The sequence below is a fragment of the Pantherophis guttatus genome, chromosome 1, assembly GCF_059756535.1.
Source record: "Pantherophis guttatus breed Tessera chromosome 1, ASM5975653v1, whole genome shotgun sequence".
Lineage (NCBI taxonomy): Eukaryota > Metazoa > Chordata > Lepidosauria > Squamata > Colubridae > Pantherophis > Pantherophis guttatus.
This window is the reverse complement of record NC_142063.1, coordinates 90,215,673-90,233,782: the sequence shown is the minus strand read 5'-3', so window position 1 is coordinate 90,233,782 and position 18,110 is coordinate 90,215,673. Positions and strand designations below refer to the sequence as shown.

Genomic DNA, 18,110 nt, shown 5'->3' with positions numbered 1-18,110 from the left:
AAAAAAATATATCCAGATTATATAAGAGAGGACCCTGAATAATTGGCAACTTCTGACATTAGTGAATCAATCTCTAATGCATCAAGGCCATTAACACCAGCCATTCCTTATAGTGGTAAACAGAGTAATGCTCCTTGTTTGAGTTTAGTTCACTGGGACTAGAAACCTATGCTTTGAAATTAGTTAACTATTACTCCAGCAACATGATCACTTGGGTCATCTTCAGCCCATCCATGTTTAACTACCATATATGAAAGACTATTTTTTAAAAAATAAATATGACTACCACAGTAATTGGTAGATAATTGCTTTCCCCCCAAATTTAAATAATTTTATGGTTATGTCTAATGTTTATGTAAAAGAAGTGGGGAAAGGATAGTGGACCAGATGGTTATGTTGGCTATAAGAAATTTTTATACAGCATTGGACATTTTTAGCATATGAATTGCTTTGCAAGGTTTTATCTCACAAGTCATAAAGGACATTGCATTTAGGGCTCTTCGCTAAACATTGCCAAACAAGCAATTACTAGAGTCCGTTGCTAATTTTTCCCAAAGTTACCACCATCCAGATGTCTGACTTTCATATTTCCTTTATAAAATTATAGGAAGAGACAGCTTCATCCTTTACATTTTAATGTGCCATTATGATAAACCAGTGGATGGAAGAAAAAAACTGGAATGGCTTACCTTCTACCACAAATTAACAAAACATTCAAAGCAAAATAAATATAAAACTAATTTGGAATCCTTCTACAGATATGGAAAGTAAATTAAAACAGTTAAGGGAAAAATTAGATTTTTGGGCAATAGTGCAAAACTATTAAGGGATGCTTCATTTAATGAAAAATTGTGCACAGAACCTCTTGATGGCTGCTTTATAAAGCAATGTGATTCTCTGGCCAGTTTTTAAATCAAAGTGAAGTTAACACTTTTCTTCACCTTGTGTCACTCTGAGCCTCTCATCCAGTTTTTCTAGCAACTAGGAGAACTGAACAAAAAGCTTCAGATGTAAAGTACTTTGTTGAGGAGAATTGTGTCACATCCTTGACTGAACAAGAGAACTGCATTGCAGCTGTGGCCTCCAGGGTCCTTCTTTGGGTAAAACACAGCAGCTTAGTACAGGTCTAGAGATCTAGGTCCCAAAGAATTAACCAGGCTCACATGATGGCTGCTCTCAAACCATGCAAGGCTGAACTAACTTGACTAAAATTTAACTTTGTGGAATTTTCTGAATAGTTCAGTTAGCAGGTTTCAGAAATGAAAACCAGAATGAAGAGTCAAGTAAAAGTTAGGAACTGAAATGAGGGGATGTTGCTTTTTAAAATTAAACAAGAGGGATTTTTGTTTGCTGCAGAGTAGTTAGAAGAAAATGAAACATGAATAACTTCTGAATTTGTACATACATACACCAGAACAGTAATGAACTATTTGAATTTGTCCACAGAAATAGATAAGAATTTAAAACATTTCTGGTGGGCAGTTTTGTATAATTTTAGGACTACATTTGTGGCAAATATCCAGATTGACAAATTTTATATGAATCACAATGTTCTAGGTGAAGTACAGAAGTGTCCATCTTTAGTTTAAGTTTCAATAGGAAAGGTATTTTTTTTTAAAAAAAGGATGGTAGTTCAGATATGGGGTTGAACATGAGTCCATTCATGCATATAGGTATATACTTTAGCATTTTTTGTATTTGCTAAACTGGAGGAGATCATTTTTATCAGATCTGGAGATATAATCCCCCCTCCCAATTTTCCACAGTAGCAAATGTGGCATGCCTGAAGGCCCAATGCAAAAGATGGCTTCCAGACCTGACAGGGATGACATTAGCTAGCAACCTAGAAGGCTGAAATAAAATTCAAAACAATTCTAATTAGAAAAATGAGCTGAAAATAAAAATATCAAAGTTGACAGAGGAAAAAAAATCTCTGTATAAATCTTATGCACATATTTTGGATGGGGGATACCTAGTTCTTTAACAGAATTAGTGAAAAAAATATCTTGGAATAAGCTGGGGAAAAAAACATGGGAGTAAAAACCATATTTTATTATATTTTGGTCAGCCCTAACCACCAAGATCGTTTGAATGTCTAGTTATCACACCATCAGACAATAAACAGGATCATAGAAGGACAATAAAGAATATCAAGAATAATTGAATAAAGTACGGATATAATAGAACTCTTTAAATATCTAAAATGCTATAGTGCAGATGAAATTCAGAAACTGTTCTTTGTCATTCTACAGTGCAAAACATGAACAAACACCTTTACAGAAGGACAAATTCTGATTCAATAACAGAAATAGCTTCATAGAATAGTTTGATGGTGGAATCAAAAGTTTCCCCAAAAGATGATGGCATTGCTTCACTGGACATATTTAAATGGTGACTAGATGTTCATCTTTCCTAAATATTTTCCTTTGGATTCCTGACTAAGTGGTTGTACCCAATGACTTAGATAGTTTGATCACCCAACGGTCAAACCATTTTCTAAAGCACCAAAAGGCAAAGCAAGAAACGATGGATGGAAACTAACCAAGGAGAGAAGCAACCTAGGTTCAGGAGAAAATTTCTAATCGTTAGAGCAATTAACCAATGCAATAGTTTGACTTCAAAATGTATGGGTGATCCATTACTGGAGACTTTCAAAAAGAGACTGGACAATCATTTGTCTGAAATGGAGGTTGAACTAAAACCAAGGTCCTTTCAACTCTCTAAGTCTATGTTCTAAATGGTTGTTTTCAATTCTATGAACTATGCAGTATTGGCCATTTAGACAATCAGAAGGATTGCAGGGTTTTTAATGTTACATGTTTGAATTTTTAACTGCTGATAGGTAAGCTCCACTTACTACTATGAATTGGTGCACCATACCCATGGAAGTTAATTGGTGCAAATGGGTTTGAATGTTTTTGCTAATATTTTTTTAAACAATATATTCTTTTTCTACATCTATTGATATACAGTGTATACACAATTTAAAACAGTCAACTGTGAGAGGAGGCAAAAGTCAATAGATTTCACTGGCGTTGCAAGTTAGTATTCTCATACTAATTCTCATACTAAGTACAGTGGTCTAAGGCACCCTGTTATTAAGCTGGTTATTAAGACCAGCTGCCTGCAATTACTGCACGTTCGAATCTTGCCAAGGCTCAAGGTTGACTCAGCCTTCCATCCTTTCTAAGGTAGGTAAATTGAAGACCCAGTTGTGGGGGCAATAAGCTGACTTTGTATAAATATACAAAAGGATGAAGGCTATTGCTGAGCACATTGTAAGCTGCCCTGAGTCTCCGGAGAAGGGCGGCATATAAATTAAATTAAAAAAAAAATACTTGCATATTTAGTATGAGAATATCATACTAGGGAAGTTTGAATAGAGATGGTAAAATAAAGTGAATTTCTTAATTCTCTTGCTGGCAAAACATCCAAAACTTCCATTACATTTTTCTTTTCTTAAAAATCTATCATACTTACAAAATTATTTTATAATTTCATAGGCAATTTGGTTTACTTTGCCATGTAATTTTATAATTAAAAAGTTAAAGGTTCCCGTCGCATATATGTGCTAGTTGTTCCTGACTCTAGGGGGTGGTGCTCATCTCCATTTCAAAGCTGAAGAGACGAAGACGTCTCTGTGGTCATGTAGCTGGCATGACCGACAAGGTCGACTCAGCCTTCCATCCTTTCTAAGGTGGGTAATATGAGGACCCGGTTTGTGGGGGCAATAAGCTGACTTTGTATAAAATATACAAAAGTATGAAGGCTATTGCTTAACGCATTGTAAGCTGCCCTGAGTCTCCGGAGAAAGGCGGCATATAAAAATAAATAAATAATAAAAAAAAATGACTAGACACCAAAGGCGCATGGAAAGCTGTTACCTTCCCACCAAAGATGGTCCCTATTTTCCTACTTGCATTTTTTATGTGCTTTCGAACTGCTAGGTTGGCAAAAGTTGGGAAAAGTAACAGGAGCTCACCCTGTTATGTGGCACTAGGGATTCGAACTGCTGAACTGGCTGACCTTTCAATCAAAGTTCCTCTAATTTAAGATATTTATACATATAAGCAAAAAAAATATATATCAATGTTTTATGTTTGTGTGTTTGTGTGTGATTACTTCTGATTGCCCCTTGCCTTCTTTCTGAGCCAGAAATAACAAACCTAACATAATTTAATCTGTTTCACTCCTACAAAGCATACAATTTGTCATATAGCAGATCAGTTTTGGGGTAGAGGTAAACGTACTATTTATAATTTAATCTCATTTAATAGTTAGCTATTAACCTGGTGCTGGGCACATTTATATGTTTTCAGCTACAATTTAATTTAAGTGATTGAGGCTAATGTCTGAATATCTTGCATAAATCCCATTTTGTTCACAGGGCATTGAATCAAAAGGGTGGGGATATCAATCTTGCTGCCACTTTACTTGTATAACCACTTTACTTGCATCCTTGTAGTGAAAAGCTATTTGGTTGAAGAGATTGGTCATTTAGACATAGATGATGTGTCAGCCCTGAAATCCATCTTTTTTGGGGGGGATTGTCAGGGCTGCCATATCTTCAGGGCTGCTGTGGGAAATTGCGAAGGGGGATTGCAAGGAGTTGCAGGGATATCTAGCCATGATAATATTTTTTTTCTCTGAGAGTCAAGGAAATCCAGCCTGCACCTAGAGTGGCATGACTGGGAGGCATCTCCAGTTGGGATGGTGCATTGATTGGGCCATGTGATAGACATGCGGGTGCAGGGGGAAGGGACTTGGACTTTCTTTTGGGTGGGGAAAACCTGGAGGCTTTCAGATTTGGGTTTTCCCAGGTGTGCCAATATGATGTCTCTAATAAAATGGAACTCTGAGGAATTTCTAGCCTTGGAGTCTTCTTACATTGGGAGTGTTAATTGGAACTCTGACACAATGTTTAAAACATCAACCTTTTTTTAAAAAAAAAAAGAAGAAGAAAAATCACTACATTATGGCAACCTTTATTCTTGGATTCTTGTTCAAGGCTCTTGAGTTGTGGAGCAAAAAAATAAAATAAAAAACTGATTTTATAAATTATGGTGCTTAGGTCAGTGAAGCATGTACAGTACTAGTTAATATATAAAGATGAGTCTGGCTTGGATTCATGAATAGAAAAATTTGAGCCAATTGCTTGTTCAGTTTAATCCACCTCAGAAATTTGTTTTCAATTAAAGAAAGCAAGTAATCATATTCTGAGTCCTTGAGTTGCAACAGAAATCTAAAAAGAATCTGGCATTATGTTGGTTTTAAAACAAAATTAGTTTGTTCTAAATTCCTTTGAAAACACCATTAAAGGCTTTGAAGTTCTTTATAGTCAGAAACCTTAAGGGATACAACTGGAAGAGAGCCAAATGTACGTTTATAAACAGTGGTGGGGAAGCTTTCAAATCCTCTTCAGAGACTGAAAGGAACCAGAATAGAAGTGATCTAAATAACTAAAGTATTCATAGTTTACTAGGATACATCTTCCTTAAAATAATTGAGACTGAAGAATATGGAGAACTCTAAGGAATTGTAGTTCAATGACTAAAATATTTTCTAAATCAATTTTCAGGAATACTCTGCACTGAACTAAGTAAATTGCCTGTATGAGATTTGTTTCAGGACTGAGAACAGAATTAAAAACCTAAATATTAAATCTTTATAGCTTGCCCTTTTTTATCTTTCTTTCCTTTCCCTAATAAAGACGGAATCTGAAAATGGTAACAGAGGCTACTCCCTTAAAGATGAGTGTGGAAATCTCTTAGCAATAAGGACTACCCCATTCAACATGTTGACTCCAAAAATAAAAAGTATCAGGTGTGGCTTTTGCTGCATGTGCTTTACTGTGCCCATGTTTATTAATTAAGGCCAAGGAAAATCAGTGGGACAGCACACTTAAAACTATGAATCTTATTTCATCATCCATTGATTGCAGGAAGGTTTCATGTCCTGTCATTCACCTCCCGTGCCCCAATTTTATTTTCCAAGTTCTTTTACAAGGCAAGCCTTTCCAGATTTAAGATTTATAGTTGTTCTTGTATGCCACTTTTTTTTCTCCACATCAAGAAAATAAATGTGCATTCAGGTGGAGAAAAGAATTAAAAGACAACCAAAAAGAAATCTGTTTGGTTTAGTCAAGGTCACTGGTTTCAGAAGGGTCAAGAAGTAACAAAGGAATCCAGTTCTTTCAAAATAAGATAATTTATTTTAAAGCAAAAATTACAAATCCCTCCAAAATCTTACAATAAGGCAGATAGTTCGACTTTTTCCTCTCTTGCTCTTTCCGTTTTGTATTTCTTGTTCTTGTATTTTATAAGTCATGGGGTTGCCTGTTTTTGAGTTCTAGAGATGTTTGGTATCTTAATTATTTCTGTTTCTGTTTCTCAGGTCCCAATCAGAGTAAATGCAACTAAGAAGCAATTGTACAAATTTGCAGAGTGAATAACAACATTGGTTGTGACTACCCTATAATATGAGTAGCCATATAACAAGCTGGAAGGTACCCTCTTGCTGTGATCATTCATGGCACATTTCAGAGTGGCTATAGAGCTGCTGCTTGCACTCAAATTTTTAGCAGTAACAGAATTGGAAGGGACCTTGGAGGTGATCTAGACCAACCCCCTGCTCACGCAAAAGATCCTTACTAGGGATTCAAACTGCCGAACTGGTGACCTTTCTGATCGACAAGCTCAGCGTCTTAGCCGCTGAGCCACCTAGCCAACTTGAATTTATCTATCTAACCTTGTAACACAGAACAGCTTGAGCTAGGTATTAAGCATCCTATTAACTTCCAATGTAAGTCCAGAAGCTTAAGGCCACCTTGCAGGCAAGAGATGGTTTCTAAATTGGATTTCTCAGTTCATTAAAGATGTAATAACTTCCTTAATACACATACCCGATTCAAAGAAACTACAGAAGAATGAAGGAGGTGGGGGGGGGAGTACTTTTAACTCAGCAAAGATTTTTAAAGCTTTTATTTTTATAAATATGAAGAGGTTTCTCGACTACAACTCTGGCTTCTTTAAATCCCAGCAACACAAAAACTTAAATTGATATAAACCATCCACCCTATTATTATACTAAATTATTATGGAACCAACTGAAAATCTTTATATAGTTCTGATTCGGTATCCTATCGCCCCCCCTCCCCCCGCCCATTTGTTCTTATTTCTCTTTACTATGCAATTTAGGTTAGGTATTTTATGTAGACCATTATAAAAATGATTCAGTGATGAGATAAAATAGCAGCTTTCAAAATTTAATAGAATACCATTCCTTCCCCTTCATGGAACATTAACTTGTGCTGGTGAAGGGGTGTCTGTACCTGTATACAAAAAAGTACCTCATGATGAGCAAGTCATAGATAAGTCACAGATAAAAGAACAGACCTAATACGACCCATTAGAGAAGGAAACCATTAAAGCATTCAGTCAAGGTTATACTATTCATACAAAGAAAACAAAACAATGTCTAAAGTAAAAAAAAAAAAATCTTAGACATTGAAAAAAATATAGTTCACATTCTGCATCTCAGTTTCTGAACTATATAAATCTTTGGTCTATAGCAACATAAAAAGCTTGACTCTTCAACAACAACCTGTTTTTATTACAGTGCACATGGCGAAAGTATAGGGGAAAACGTGAGAAATTGAATAAATGGTTGCAGCCTTAAACAAGCTAAACAATATTGCCATATCTTCAATAGATTGTGCAAAGACTCCAACCTCATTTATTTGAATTTTAATCTGAACAGTGTGATATTAATTCTTCATCAACAGATGATAATATTCAATTTTAGAAAAACTTTGCTACTGTACATTTATTAGAGGATCGGATAACTAATCCCATGTCTTTTGTTTCGAGACATTGTCACTACAACTAAATCTGTACAATTAGGAAGGAGTCCTAGTTCTGGTGATTTTCTTGATAATTGGGGTCTCTCTCTCTCTCTCTCTCTCTCTCTCTCTCTCTCTCTCTCTCTCTCTCTCTCTCTCTCTCTCTCTCTCTGTGTGTGTGTGTGTGTGTGTGTATATGTGTTCCTTCCTTTTTATTTATTTATTTATGGTTCAATTTACATGCCGCCCTTCTCCGGAGACCCAGGGCGGCTTACAATGCGTTAAGCAATAGCCTTCATACTTTTGTATATACCTGCTTAGTAGGGCTTTTGGCCCCCCCCAAGTGGTGTTCTTTTTTATACAAAGTTGACTTATTGCCCCCACAATCCGGGTCCTCATTTTACCTACCTCGAAAGGATGGAAGGCTGAGTCAACCTTGAGCCTGGTGAGATTCGAACTTGCAGTAATTGCAGCAGGGGTGGGTTCTAATTTTTTTTACTACCGGTTCTGCGGGTGTGGCTTATTTTGTGGGTGTGGCTTGGACATCATTTGACTAGGTGGGTGTGGCTAGCTGGTCAGAGTCATTTCTGGAAGGTCCTTGCACTTACGACCAGTCCTCGCACTTACGATCCGACTCATTTGTTTGCTTTTAACACTGATCAGCTGTAGGGCGGCTCTTTGAAGCCCCGCGGCAAGAGTTTAAACAGTTTTTTTCCCCTCTAGTCATCAGCTGGGACTCAGGAGGCAGCAATAGATTGGGGGTGGGACCAAATAAAAGGTAAGAATAATGTGGGGGGGTGGGGGTGGGGGGGTGAGAACCGGTTCGGTGAAGTCATATCGTCACTGCTACCGGCTCGGTTGAACTGGACCGAACCGGGAGGAACCCACCACTGAATTGCAGGCTGCTGGCAGCTAAGTGCTACTTAACAGCACTTTAATCTGTTGCGCCAACAAGGCTCTTCCTATGTTTCTTTCTCTGACCATTAAGTCAGAGAAAGACCAAGTGCTCTTCTAAAGACCATTTGTCTTTAGAAAAGCACTTGACAGCCGTGACCGGGAGGATTTTTCATCAGGTTCGCCTGATTCGCCAGTTGCGTCCCTTTCTGGATTGGGACTCGTTACGCACAGTCACTCATGCCCTTGTCACCTCCCGCCTGGGCTATTGCAATGCTCTCTACACGGGGCTCCCCTTGAGGAGCACTCGGAGGCTCCAACTGGCGCAGAGTGCGGCCGCGCGAGTGGTAATGGGAGCGACATGGCGTTCCCATGTAACACCCCTCCTGCGCAAGCTGTACTGGCTCCCGGTGGTCTTCCGGGTGCGCTTCAAAGTTTTGGTTACCACCTTTAAAGCGCTCCATGGCTTAGGACCTAGGTACTTGCGGGACCACCTACTACCACTAATAGCCTCCCACCGGCCAGTACGCTCCCATAGAGAGGGGCTCCTCCGGGTGCCGTCAGCCAAACAATGCCGACTGGCGGCCCCCAGGGGGAGAGCCTTCTCTGTGGGGGCACCTACTATCTGGAACGAGCTCCCCCCAGAGATACGGAGGATCCCGGATCTGCGCACCTTCCGCCGCGCTTTAAAGACCTTACTATTTCACCAGGCCGGCCTGGCCTAATTTTCCCCCTCTTTTATAAAAGATTTTTAATTTTTAAATATCTTTTAGTATTTTATACATTCAATTTTAAATTGGTTTTAAAAGTTTGGGGTTTTAAATTTGTCGGGGCAAAATTATTTAATTTGATTTTATTCTACTTTTAAATTTTGTATGTATGTGTTTTATTGTTTGGCTGTGCACCGCCCTGAGTCCTTCGGGAGTAGGGCGGTATAGAAATAAAATAAAATAAATAAATAAATAAAAATTAAGTGACTTTGTCACTTCTCTGTCTTTGATCATTCCCCAGGAGGTGTCTCTTTTTCTTATACCCCAAAGTCATCCATACATTCCTTTACAATATACCATATATTGATGTATTATTGCATATTGGTCCACAGTGAAACTTTTTTCAGATAATACCTTAATTTTTAGTGTTAGTAAGATAACTATACATAGTTATTTCCAAACTGAACAAGGATGAACTATCTGTTTCATTTTCTTCATAGGTGTGAATGTTAGGATTTTATCAATTACATTTGGTTATAGATTGTAGTATACAGGTAATCCTTGTTTAACTACAGTAATTGGCACTGGAATTTCCATCCCTCAGTGATGCAGTTGTAAAATGCAATGTCATGTTACTGTGCTGCTTAGTTATGGCAGTTCTAGCACTTCCAATTGCTGGCATTAAGTGAATGCCATGCCACTATCAGTGGTGGGTTTCAAAATTTTTTACTAACGGTTCTGTGGGTGTGGCTTGGTGGGAGTGGCAGGGGAAGGATACTGTAAAATCTCCATTTCCTCCCCAATCCAGGAGAAGGATACTGCAAAATCCCCATTTCTTCCCAATCAGCTGGGACTTGGAAGGCAGAGACTAGATGGGGGCAGGGCCAGTCAGAATTTTTACTACCGGTTCTCTGAACTACTCAAAATTTCTGCTACCGGTTCTCCAGAACGGGTCAGAACCTGCTGAAACCCACCTCTGGCCACCATTAAGAGTGATATCAATAGCACTTAGACTTATAGTCCACCCCAAAATACTTCACAGCAGACTCTGGACACTGTCAGCATATTTCTCCCAACAATCAGGATCCTCATTTTACCAACTTTAGAAGGATGGAAAGCTGAGTCAACCTTGAGCCCATCAGGATTGAACTCCTGACTAAGGGAGGAGTTTGTCTGCAATACTACATTCTAATTACTGTGCCACTAGGGCTCTGTGATATCATGTGGTCATTAGTTGTGACCTCCTATTGGCTTCTCCATTGAGATTGCTTGTCAGAACCAACAGTTAAGGATATAAATGATAATCATGTGACCACCAGATGTTTCATGTCATAATTGTGAACCAGTCACCAAGTGCTCAGATCATGTTATGTGATCAAGGACTCACTGCAGCAGCCACAACTATGCAAACCAGTAATAAATCTCATTTGTTCTATCATAACTTTGCATGGTTGCTAAATGAGTGGATATTAATTAAGGACTACCATTATTCTTCTCATAATATCACATCCACCTTTCAATCAATGGCTTAATCTAATCTATCACAAGTCATATAGTCAGAAAGTTCCTCCTAATGACTAGCCTTAACCTACTTTCTCATAGTTTTAATTCACGAACTTAGTTCTGTTGGATTCTTATTATTCTTTGACCTTGGTTGTTTTCCTACAGACATTTAATTATCAGGCTAGGTAACCTCAACACTGCATGAGAAAGTGAAGTTTTCTGATTGTTTATACCCTGTAGCAACTTGTTCCACCAGTCTTGGTTGGAGTATAGTTTCTTCCTTATAGGTTACTTGACTAGGGTATTGCTTCCCCCCGCCCCCGACTGCTTATCTACCTTAGTTGTTTGCTAAGGTAGATGTGCTTTGGGCTGTTTAAGTTTGTTTTCCAGACCTCTTCCCCTTTGGTAGCCCTTCTCTGATTTCACTTCAATTTGTCAATAGCCTTTTTGAACTTTGGTGCCCAGACACAGTATTCCAAATGGAGCCTAATCAAGCAGAGGAGATATTGGAACATTGTCTTCTAGATTTTTTGTTCTTGTTAATCTATCCTAAGGTAGCAATCGCCCTTTTAGCAAATACTACAGGCATTTCCAATTTTTTATTCATTTGCAGTGGAAGGTTTAAAAATAAAACATCTATGTCAAACTATTTTGAAAGCAATATTATTGAAAAATGGGCTAGGTATGGGATGGATAGAGAGACTTTGTCTCTGAAGTGACATTTTCTGTCCATCAGGTCCCAGAAAAGAAGATTGTATGGTTCAATCCACTAGACATGGGACCCAGGAGGAAGTCTTTTACTGTTATTGCACCCACCTTATAGAACATTATTCTCCTACCCCCAGGCCAGACTGGACCCCATTTTGATGGCCTTCCAGAAGGGCCAGAAGATCTGGCTTTGCCTACGGCCTGAAGATCAGAGAGTGGCATGGAATCCATAAATTGGCTGTACTGTTCTTGAATTACTGGGCTTCCCCAGTGATTGCATTTTATGATTTTACTTGTTTTTATCTTATATATTGTTCGTGTGGTTGTTTTTTTCTGTGTTTTGACTATTATTTTTGTTTTAAATGTGAGCCATCCAGTCACAAATATAAGATGGATGACTATATAAATTAAATAAATAAATAGAAAAGTGAGGAAGTTAAGTACAAAGCTGTGATCTCAACTTTCTGATAGAAATAAGTTTCGTTGGGATTCCTATATGTTTATTGGCATGAATAATGTAAATGAAATTTAACACCAACATTTTTTGAACATCCAAATTATTAGTACTTTAACTCTCCATTCTGGATAAAAAAAACCTCTTCTGTATCAATAGTCCTCTCTTCTCCTTTCCTTTCATCTCCCCTTCCCCTTCCCCTTCCCCTTCCATTCCATTCTCCAGAATCCAACTTATATTTGTTGTCAGTAATTTTATTTATTGTTTTATTTTGTTAAATATATTTAAAGTACCCTTTCTCTTAGTGCTACTATAAAGCAATTTACATGAAAGTCTTACCTAAATTCAGTGTCACAAAAAAGCAACTGGGAAAGATTTGCTGGACCAGAGCAAATAAGCCAAGTTCTGTGGGCAAAAGAGGCCTTGAACTTGGGTGGACCCAACTCAAACCCAATCCAGGATACTGACTCTCTTTTAAATTATTATGTGTATAAAATAAAATAGAACAAATTAGTCAGAGTAACTTTCTATCAGTACAGGGTTGTAAACCTGTAAATATTCTCTTCCTGCAGGTTTTGTTTTTGGTTTTTCGAGAGTTTTTTCTTTATTTTTGTTTTTTGGGTTTGTTTTTTTGAGGGGAAGATGGATTGGGAGGTTTTGTTGTTGTTTTGAAACATAACTTTTTGGTGAGTACAGCTCCCATTTGAGTCTCTTCTTATTTTTTCACAATAATAACCCTGTGTGGCTGCTGGGCTAAGAGAGTATGAATGTCCATAATCATGTCTATGGGAGAACTAAAACTTATATTCTCCTTAAATCTGGTCCAACGTTAATTATTATACCAACTGGCTCTCTAATAAATGCATACTTAACATTCTGAGATAAAAATGGGCAGGCTCCTACTAGTTTCTAATGGGAAAACTATGCTATTATTTTTATGCTATTATTATCAGGCTATTAAGCCCTTATAAGCAGAAGAACACTGACACTAAAGGTAAAAGGTTCCCCTTGCACATATGTGCTAGTCGTTCCTGACTCTAGGGGGCGGTGCTCATCTCTGTTTCAAAGCCGAAGAGCAGCGCTGTCCGAAGATGTCTCTGTGGTCATGTGGTCGGCATGACTAAATGCCAAAGTCGCGTGGAACACTGTTACCTTCCCACCAAAGGTAGTCTCTATTTTTCTACTTGCATTTTTTACGTGCTTTCGAACTGTTAGGTTGGTAGAAGCTGGGACAAGTAATGGGAGCTCACCCTATTACGCGGCACTAGAGATTTAAACCACTGAACTGCCAACCTTTCGATCGACAAGCTCAGTGTCTTAGCCACTGAGCCACCACATCCCTTTTACACTGACAATGACATCCCCTAAATTCTGCTGAAGACATTATCTAGCCTGGTAACAAAATGTTCAGAAACCAACCCACAATCTAGAAGAATGAACCTCCACCATTATTCTATACCCGAGCTACAGATATTCACCACTATCCCAAAACTATGCTATCACAGAATGGTGTCAAAAGGTATTTTCCATTGCTACCTATTGTCTTCCTTAGTTGTTGAATGAAAGGGTGTTTTGCATATACATTTTGACCAAAGGCCACTAGACTCCCAGGATCAGAGTTTGGATAATTAATACTTTTACACAAAGGAACAGTAGTTATTAGATATCCTTCTTTGAAATACATTTTTAAAAATATATTGGGGGCGGGGGGAGGCTGACAATTTAGAAGTGCACAAGAAATTAAAGCTGTTGGTTACAAGTTGTAAACTCTAATTATGTCTGATTCTCATATTTTGAATACTGAAATCCTAACAAAATGTAAGGAAAGTTTTGTCCATATTTTGAATCCTTTTATTGCCATTAAGTATGAAGCTATATTTTTTAAAAAATGTAACAAAGTCTCAGTTAAATATAGGACATTTTAAAGAGAAAAATAAAAACAAATTGATGATCAGCCTAAAAATGTGTGTCCAGCTTTAAGTGAGCTTTAAGTGAGCTTTAAAAATAATTTGCATTATAAACAGCCTTGCAATGCTTCTTCAGCCCACATTTTACATGTGTTCAGAAGGCTGCTTTCTTGCAAATGTGCTTATCCAAATGGATTAGATACACCATATATATTGCAACAACAGTCAAACCCACATCAAAGGCTTTTTTTTCCTCTTGTGCTGGGGAATTTGGAATTAATGAGACTCACTGTATATAATGAGCATGCCAAAAAAAAAAAAAATCCCCACATCAAGAGTAAATATATATGTTTTCTTCACTACAGTCCATTAAACATTCAGTTCTCGTGTCATTAATTTGCTCCTCAAGACAAGATCTGAAACAATAGTCTTTTAAAACCATTAAGACACAGCTGGTAAATGTGTTGTACACATCTGTTTGATATGTTTGAGGTTAGCACCCCATTCTCAAGGTACCTGAAGTAAATGCACTTATTTGATAATGAAGTCATCACTCCATATACTAAAAAATAACTTTTCTCTCTGACGAAGCACGATCTATGATCAGCCTTCCCAAATATATCAAAATCATTTCACATAACTTTATGTAAGAATTATTTCATATATATATATATATATATATATATATATATATATATATATATATATATATATATATATATATATTCCTATTGCATTCTATTTTTACATTGGATTCCTTGGATAGATGATTTTTTTGATCTTAAACTGATATGTGTATATTGTAACAATAGAATATGGGAAAAGTTTACTTTTTATTAATTTTATTAAATATACGATTTAAAAACAGACTTAGTGCAACTTGTCTAATACAAGTTGCACTATACTTTTCCTACACTTTTTCTTTCATGTATATTACAATATAACATCAAGCATTTTCCATATATACTTTTTGTACATTCAATCACACTTCAGTTACATACATATTCCCTTCGTATCTATTCAAATCCAATTTATTCCTATCTAATGTTTCTTATATTATTTTATTTATTTTTCTCCCCTTTTCTTCATTCTTTTTCTAATTCTCTATCCCTACATTTACTTTTACTTTTGTTATCCTTTTTGCTCCACACAACTCCTACTGTTGTCATAAGAAAGTTGAGTTATTTTTGTAATTCAGATTATTCTTGATTTGCAACCACAGTTGGATCAGAACTGCTTTTAAGTCAAGTTGGAACCAATTTCATGACAATTTTTACCACACTTGTTAAACAAATCTAGCTTCCCCAATGAGCTCCTTTTTTTGCTGAAAATCAGCAAAACAGGTGGAAAATTGTGGTCATGTGACCACAGGATGGTGCAACTCATGTAAATACAAGATGGTTGCAAGTGCCTGAACAGTAATTGTATAACCGCAAAAGTGATACAATGTCTGTGTGCATACAGGTCGTAAGTTACTTTTTCCAAGATCGTTTTAACTTTGAATTGTCATTAAATGAATGGTCATAAATCAAAGGCTAACTGAATTATTTTTAGGAGATATAGAGAAGACAACAATTTGGTTAAACTCAAATTCCTTTCTTGTTTCCTTGATTGAAATTTCCCCTCAAAGATTTTTTACTCAGCAAATATACTTTTTATAGAATTTATACATTTTACATTTATGCTTTTCTTTTCATTTGATGATTTTAAATTACTTATAGACAATTCAATAAAATATCAGCCTTTTCCCTTAACTAGATAAATATTATGTGTTGTGTAAGCTAGGGTATCCTGTTTCTTATACTGTTGTTGTAAAATTTGGATTCTGCAATTCTCTATTTAGGAAAGGTTATGAACTGCTGAAAGTCTTTAGAAAGGTTATGAACTAGCCTAGCACTGCCCAAACAAAAAGTCACTCAAAATCAAAATGAGATCCTGCTTGTCACAAATTAAATAATCTATGGATTTCTTGATCCTCAAGTACCCACAGCGCTCTGATTTAAAATGTACACTGATTCTTGTTATATCAAGGTTTGATATTCCCAGAAATTCCCTTTATGTTTTGGGTTTAGCAACAGAGACTTTCTTTAAGCAAAAATTCTACCCAGACCCGACTTTTGATTGTAAGATGATGAGACAGATTCCTATCATACTTTTAAAACTGTTGTCACACCTGACACATAAGAGCAGTAGTTCCTCTTAATTATTTTCACCCTGAGCTTTCATTCACTCAGTTTCATTCAGTTTACCTGTGGCACAAAATGTGTTATAAGTGGAGACTGATGAGATCATATACACATACTTATGAACATACATACAAGCCCCAACAACCATTTTATATCATGAAACAACAATTACTTTAATGGAAAAGATTACAGATGGCATTCTTATCTATGGGCCAAACCAGATTTAATGATTTTTTTTAATTAGTCCATCAAGTCCTCCAATAGCTTTTTTATGCCTTTGTAAATTACTTGCTCAATCGGGTGTTCTATATATTTTTGTTCCTTTGTAAATTACTTATTTACTTTGTAAATTACTATACATTATGTATGTATAGAATAACAAATCTAATAACAACTTCAAACATGTTACTATAATCAAATTATTTATATTGTATTTTTACCTATTTATCTAATACTAGTAGTCTCTTCTGTACAGACCTGAAGAGTAAAGGAGCTGTCCCTTCCTTTGGCCATGTAATCTAAAGCTAGATTAGTAGTAACGACTCTGAACAGAAGTGGGTAAGTGAGCATTCTACCTTCAAACAATTAACTGATAGTCATTGTAGCATATCAACAATGTCAAGGCTTAGGGACTATATTAAAGATGTAAACTACATTACCATGCTTTATCTCAAGCTTCAAGAATCCCTTTGATTTCCTTTTATTACTTTGAAGAAATGAGCATTTCAATTCCACCTTGAGGGAAATAAAAATCCATTTTTATTCTGACAGATGATTTCCAGGTTCAATTTGTAAAATTCTAAGGTAAGATTTTTTTTTCCTAGATAATCATTCTTGATGAAAAAGCGAATGTTTGCAAAAGAGATCCACTGCTAAGGACATAGTCTACAAAAAGCAGCTGCCATTTCAGATGTCTTCACAGCATATCCATATGCATTCTGAATTAAATACATTTTGGTATTTACTCTGGCAAATAATATGCTAACAGTGGTTTGGCAATAAAAATATAATATGTTTTGGATCCTTGTCTCCAGGCTTACATCTCTTGTTATTAAGATAACATATTGGATTTAGCCAGGAGTTTTTATATCTCTTTATCATCTTCAACAAACTCACCACTATGAAATTTCCATCACTAGGGGAAAATATCCACTTCCTCTTTTTTTACATCCAAACACTCTATAAATTTTTAAAATAGTGTTAGTGCAGTGAACTGACATAATAACCTCATTTCACTTGCTACGTTTTATTCACAGATTTTTGTCCCCCTCTGTATTTGTATTTGCGGTGAGATAAATGATTCTATTTTATGTCTTTTTAAGCATATATCTGACCTTACCTCTTGGACAAAAATGCTTGATGTATCATCATACAAATTCACCCCAGACTAGCAGTAATAATGACATAATTGTAATATGTTAATAGCAGTAATGATGATAGGCTTATATTATGTAAATACGAATAATGATGATAGATTTGTATTATGTAAATAGCATTATCCACATGTCATATTAATGTCATATTTGTTAAAAAAGCAGATAAGTCTGTGCCCTAAAAATCCTACTTTAAAATTTAACCACAATATAGATAATAGAAGATGAAGAGAAAGGTGTTGGTAATAAGGATAAGGAGATTATGTTATTTTTAAAACATAAGATATTTTTTGTAAGTTAACGGATGTATTTTGAATGGTGCTTCAGCAAATGGGGTTGAACCAAATTTTGAATTTAGTCCTTTTTAATTTAATTACTGATAAAGGGAAAGAGAAAACTCAGAGGAGTAAAATAACGTTTCATTTTGGAACCATTTTAATAAATGAATATGTGGATTTTTAAAAAATGAATAAAAAATAGGAGCCTGGTGGCGCAGCAGACTAAAGCACTGTTATTAACTGTTATTAACATAAAG

The 18,110-nt window shown here is 36.3% G+C and overlaps 1 protein-coding gene across 2 annotated transcripts in view; it reads right to left on the bottom strand.

The window, feature by feature from the left end:
- LUZP2 (leucine zipper protein 2) overlaps nt 1-18,110 on the bottom strand; it is a 394,955-nt gene that overhangs the window by 91,724 nt on the left and 285,121 nt on the right. The gene's annotated exons all lie outside the window — the stretch shown is intronic.